Here is a 6,497-nt window from a genome sequence, read left to right as displayed (position 1 = left end):
CCGACTCGGACCCGACCCAATCTTCAACTGGGTCGGATCTGGGAAGGGATCCTTCTTTAGTCAAATTTGTACTCAATGTGCATTTTATCTCTAATTTATGAAAAATCTGTGTCAAACCCAAATATAATATTAATACAGTGAATTTATCATTATCGGTTAGCAATAATACTAATTTAGATGACATGTAGGTCGCACTTTTGTGCTCTCATCACTATACATGTTGTCTTTGATGAAACTAATGATACTTCCTCTAGCAAGAAAGTAGTTGTTGATGATGATGCAGGATTTCTAGAAGACAAACTTGAAAAGATAAGCATCATGAGAAAGAACAAAGGCAAAATGAAGAAACTCCTATAATCCAAGAGAAAACAACTAAGCATGATTTTACCAAGGCTTGGAGGTATGCTTATGGTCATCTCAAGAAATTAATTCTTGGTGATGCATCTCAACCGGTAAGAACTAGAGCATCTCTTAGGAATTTGAATAATCACTTGGTTTATTCTCAGTTTGAACCTAAAAATATTGAAAGAAGCTGAAAAAGATATTAATTGATTAATGTTATGCAAGAGGAACTAAATCAGTTTAAAAGAAATAATGTTTGGAACTTAATTGAAAGGCCCACTGAATTTCTGTTATTGGAACAAAATGAGTTTTCAAAAACAAACTTGATGAGAATGGATTAGTAATAAGAAACAAGGCTTAGACTCGTAGTAAAAGGATATAATCAAGAGGAAGAAATAGATTTTGATGAAAATCTTTGCTCCGGTTGCTAGACTTGAAGCCATAAGACTTTCTACTTGTATTTGCATGTCGTATGGACTTCAAACTATTTCAAATGGATGTTAAAAGTGTATTTTTGAATGGATATGTAACTGAAGAAGTCCTATATTGAACAACACTTGGTTTTAAAAATCATAATTATTCAAATCATGCTTATAAACTTAACAAAGCCTTATATAGTTTGAAGCAAGCCCCTAGGGCTTGGTATGAAAGGTTAAGCAAGTTTTTTTGGATAATGGTTTCACTAGAGGACATGTAGACATACCTTATTTTTGAAAAAGAAAAACAAAAACATGCTAATAGTTCAGATTTATATTGATGACATCATATTTGGTGCTACTAATAATTGTCTTTGCAAAGAATTTGTTGAGCTCATGCAGGGAGAATTTAAAATGAACATGATGTGTGAGCTAACTACTTTCTTAGGCTTCAAATCAAATAATTAAAGGAATGAACTTTCATCGATCAAGCAAAGTACATCAAGGAGATGTTAAACAAGTTTAAGATGAAGACTAGCAAAGCAATTGGTACACCTATGAGCTCTTATTGCAAATTGGATAAACATGAATCAGGTAAGAGTGTGGATCAAAGTTTTATTAAAACCCAATTCCCCGCCCCCCCCCCCCCCCCCCCCCCCCGGGCTGTCTACTAGGCAACAAGAGCATTCTTTATCTTACTTCCACTTCTACCTCAAGTGGGCGCTGTCTAAATTGATGGATTTGCATAGTTGAGCTAAAGAAGGTTTTAAGGGCTCACCTCCAAAATACATCCATTCAAGGCGTTGGAGTGGTCACCAAATAGCTAATTGGCAGTATGGTTTTGCTATGTAAAACCTAGCTTCCTAAGTTTAAAATGTTGCAAAGGTTCCAAAAAGAGGCCGATATGGACCTCGATCAGTCGGATTCAGCGAGGTCTATACAAAGGGTCAATGTTTAGTGGTTTGGCGTTCATGATGCAATTTTTTAATGTAGTATGTCTGAAACTTATTTTTGTAACTTTGTGCTCAGTTAACTTCCTTGCGCAATTGTAATCGCAAACATCCCTTTATTTTGCCGAAAAAAGAATAGCTAATTAGTAGTCGACTTTTGGCTTGTCACGCTAACCACCGGTTAATGTGGCTTGCTTTGTCGCTGCTATAGAGATTTGGCCTTCTCAATTCCACATCCTTCCCTTGTTTTGTGTTTGATTGGGTCTAAGTTTAACACCTAATCTGAACCAAATTCTCTATTTAAGTAGATATCCTTTTTCTTTTTGGTGATACAAAGCGGGAAACCTTCACAAAAACTAAATTTTTAAGTACAAAACACCAATCATGTTAGCAAGAATAAATGCCTAATATCCAGGGGAATAAAGTTAAATGAAGTGTAGGCTTCATTGGCTTCCTCTCCTGAAGCTTATCAACTGGTTTGATTGCCTTCTCTGAACACATGATTTGCATGAAAAAAGTTTTAAGAATTGCTTGAACTGCATTACATCCATAAGGAGTGGGTGGCTTAGAATCATACTAGCGTTACTACATCTATTAATCCAATATATGACTGTTAATAAGTCATCTTCCAACCAGATCTCCAATATTGTGACTTTTCGATTGTTGCTCTCAACCCTTCCTAGGATATTTTCAATTAAATTTAAGGATATTTTCAATTAAATTTAAGGATTACGGCGGCTTGCTAACAGAAATTTTATTCTTGGTTTTATATGTTATAGATATTTTAAATTTTAGTGAAAGTAATGTAATTAGGGTTATTTTTCTAATTGATTAATGGAGAAATTAAACCATTTTTATATAATTATTTGTAAGAAAACTATAAATAGTTTAGGGATTATAAACCGATTATAGATTATAGATAGTCATATTATAGGCGGATGGATATTGGTATTGTTACGGGGGAACTTAGCCACCATGCCCCACGTGACCGGCACGCGCGCCCAGGAAGACTACGGCTGCCCCTTGATCCAGCAATCCGACCTCGGGTCGGATATCTTCGGCTCCGCAGCCCGACCCCGAGTCGGCTGCCCCTTGGTCCAGCAATCCGACCTCGGGTCGGATATCTTCGGCTCCGCAGCCCGACCCCGAGTCGGCTGCCCCTTGGTCCAGCAATCCGACCTCGGGTCGGATATCTTCGGCTCCGCAGCCCGACCCGAGTCGGCTGCCCCTTGGTCCAGCAATCCGACCTCGGGTCGGATATCTTCGGCTCCGCAGCCCGACCCCGAGTCGGGTGCCCCTTGATCCAGCAATCCGACCCCAAGTCGGCAATCTCTTGACAACAACAGACTGTTCCCCTGAGGCACGCGCGGCCCCCTGCTCCACTACTCCCTGCAACGGCCGTATCCGGCCTGCCCCACGATCCCCTGTAACAGCCGTACAAAGCGGAGCTCCACTACGCCCTGCCATGGCCGTACCCAGCGCTACCCCACGACGCCCTGTAACGACCATGTCAGTGGCAACCCCATCGTGCCACACGATGACCAATCCCCAGAAAACCCCCCCAGCCTGATATATATGCGGCTGGGGGGAAGGGGGAGGGTAAGCAAGATTTTCCAGAGTATTATCTTACCTGCTACCTCTTCTTCTCCTTCGATCTCCCCTAACTTAATCGTCGGAGGGCCCCCACTACCCGGTGGTGGTGCGAGGCTTGCTTGCAGGTTTCCCGGCGGAAGGTGGAGCGCAACCGAAGTAATTCCAAGGGAACCCCGTTCATACCGCTGTGCCAATCGTTCTCGGTTTGGACCCCCAGCAACAGTTGGCGCTAGAGGAAGGGACCGGATCTCAGAGCGATCGTAATGGCACGGCGAGGTGGTCGTGGAGCTTCCAATGCTTCCGGTCGCGGGCCTCTCGCGCCTCTGGCCGGAGGCCGCTGCATCTCCAACACACTCTCAGCAACACTCCACCGCCCCACCGCCCATTCAACGGTCGAAGCCGCCCAGTTCGACCAGCTAACCCAGCAGGTTCGCACCTCGCGGAGGCGGTGCAGAATCTGTAGGGTGCGATGTCCCGGGCGCCGCAGCGGGCTCAGGAGCCGCCGCTGCCTGAGCGTTCGCCTGTCCTCCTCAACCCGCGCTCCTTCCTCTCCCATGGGGAGGAGCGCCGGCGCGAGGAGGATTCTCGAGCACGCTCCATTCTGCCGGGACCTTCCCACCGGAGCTGCGCGGGGTACGAGAGGCGGGCCCGGGCGCGTTCCCAGACCCTCCAGTCCTCGAGGAACCCGCGCTCCAGTCGGTCCCCTCTCGCCGTCCTTGTCTCCACCCACCGGTCGCGCTCCCTGGACCGGCGGGTGGACGATCTCCACCGACAACTCCAGGTCCTGAAGGGCCATTCCAAAGATCCCTTCGCCGACTTAGAGATCTCCTCCCAGCCGGCGCTTGCCTCGAGGATCCTGCGGACCCCGAATCCGCCGGGGTTCAAAATGCCGGCGATCGAGCCCTATGACGGGCGGCGGACCCGCGGGATCACGTCGAGAGTTTCAGGACCCTTATGCTCCTCCACGGAGCATCAGATCCCCTTCTCTGCAAGGCTTTCCGGCAACCCTCCGTGGCCCGGCGAGGGCGTGGTTCGCCGGGCTGGAGGCTGACTCAATCCGGTCCTTCGACCAGTTCACCCGCCTCTTCATCACTCATTTCGCCGTCAGTAGCCGGCGGCGACTGGTCTCCGACTCCCTCTTTGATGTCCGGCAAAACGAGGGAGAAAGCCTGCGGATTATCTTACCGCTTCAACGGGCTACGCTGGAGGTCCGGAACCTGAGTCAGGAGGTAGCTCTTTCAGCCCTGAAGCGTGACTTCCGGAAGGGCAGACTCACCTTCTCCCTGGACAAACGCCTGCCGCGGAGCTTTCCAGAGCTGTTGTCCCGGGCGAACCAGTATGCGCATGCCGAGGAGGCGGCCGCCCACCGGAGCAAGGAGGCCGTCGAGATCCCTCCAAACCTTGGGAAGAAAAGGCGGAAAAGGCACGCCAGAGGAGGAGCCCGACGCCCCAGCGTCGGCGCAGAAGCCCGTCGCCGGCGAAAACCACGGCGCCCCACGCCCTCGTTCTCCGCCCCGACGTTTCAACCGGTACACCCCTCTCCTGACTCCCCGGGCCCAGATCCTTATGGAGATCAAGGGGCGGAAGGACCTCCCGGCCCCGAGACAGATGCGGAGGATACCTGGGAAGAGGCCCTCCTGGGCGTACTGTGAGTACCACCGAGACCACGGCCACGACACAGAGGACTGCTTCCAGCTTCGGGACGAGATCGAGGCTCTCATCCATCCGGGGGCGTCTCGGTCGATATGTGAGCGACCGACGTCCCCCCGCAGACCCGCGTCCGGCCGACCCGGCTCCTTCGGAGCCTCGGGAGCAGAATCGACCCATTGCGGGCATGGTCCACACTATCACTGGGGGCTGCCCCCGGCCCGTGAGGAACGCAGGGGCTCGACGGAGGCTCAGGGGCGGCCGTCGCAAAGAGGCAGAGGGTCGGCAATGTAATCACCTTTTGTGATGAGGATGTAAAGGGGTTCAGACCCCCCACGATGACGCCATGGTGATCTCCCTCACTATGGCAAACTATGATGTAAGGCGTGTTCTTGTGGATAGTGGAAGCTCAGCTGATAGCCTTCCAAAAGATGGGCTGTCCAGACAATTGTTGCACAAAATATCCACTCCCCTCATAGGATTCACCGGTGACGCTGTCCCGGCGGAAGGTGTCGTTGAGCTGCCTGTGACTGCGGGCGTCGCACCCGCAGAAGCCACGGTGCGACTCGGGTTCTTGGTCGTCCGTGTTCCCTCGGCCTACAACGCTATCCTCGGACGACCCGGACTGAATGCCCTTCGCGCGGTGGTCTCTACGTACCACTTGCTCATGCGGTTCCCCACGGCGGTCGGGATCGGGGAGGTCCGAGGCGACAACCGACCGCACGGCAATGTTTCCTAGCGACCCTCAAAGGGAAGAAGCCCGCAGAAGCCCTAAGCGTCGAGTCCCTTGATGCCAGAGACGAGGTGGCCTTGCGGCAGGGGGAGCCGCCGAGGGTGTGGTCGAAGTTCCCTCGAGGAAGGCCGCCGGGACCGGTGGTCCGGGTCGGCGCCAATCTCGACCCGGGAGCTCGGGCCCGGTTGGTGGAATTCCTCGAGCCAATGCCGATGTATTTGCCTGGTCGGCGGCCGATGTACCTGGGATCGACCCGGAGGTCATTTCTCACGCCCTCAACGTCGACCCGACCCACCGGCCAGTGAAGCAGAAGAAGAGACACTGTGCCCCGGATCGGATCCGGGTGGTCGACCAGGAGGTAGACAAACTCTTGGAGGCAGGATTCATAAGGGAGGTGAGTTACTCCGAGTGGCTGGCAAATGTTGTACTTGTCCGGAAGGCGAGCGGGAAGTGGAGGATGTGCGTCGACTATACCGACCTGAACAAGGCGTGCCCTAAGGATAGCTTTCCGCTTCCGCGGATAGACCAACTGGTCGACGCGACTTCCGGATATCAGCTGCTGTCTTTCATGGACGCCTTCTCCGGTTACAACCAGATAATGATGGCCCCACAGGACGAGGAGAAAACTGCCTTTATAACAGATCGGGAGCTGTACTGCTACAAGGTAATGCCCTTCGGTCTGAAGAACGCTGGCGCCACTTACCAGCGCCTTGTCAACAAAATCTTCAAAGAGCAAATCGGCCGGAACATGGAGGTGTACGTGGACGATATGCTGGTGAAGAGCCACCAGGCAGACCAGCACATCGTGGATCTGGA

Source organism: Phoenix dactylifera, chromosome 10 (genome assembly GCF_009389715.1).
Source record: "Phoenix dactylifera cultivar Barhee BC4 chromosome 10, palm_55x_up_171113_PBpolish2nd_filt_p, whole genome shotgun sequence".
Classification (NCBI taxonomy): Eukaryota; Viridiplantae; Streptophyta; class Magnoliopsida; order Arecales; family Arecaceae; genus Phoenix; species Phoenix dactylifera.
Note: the sequence above shows the minus strand (reverse complement) of the source record.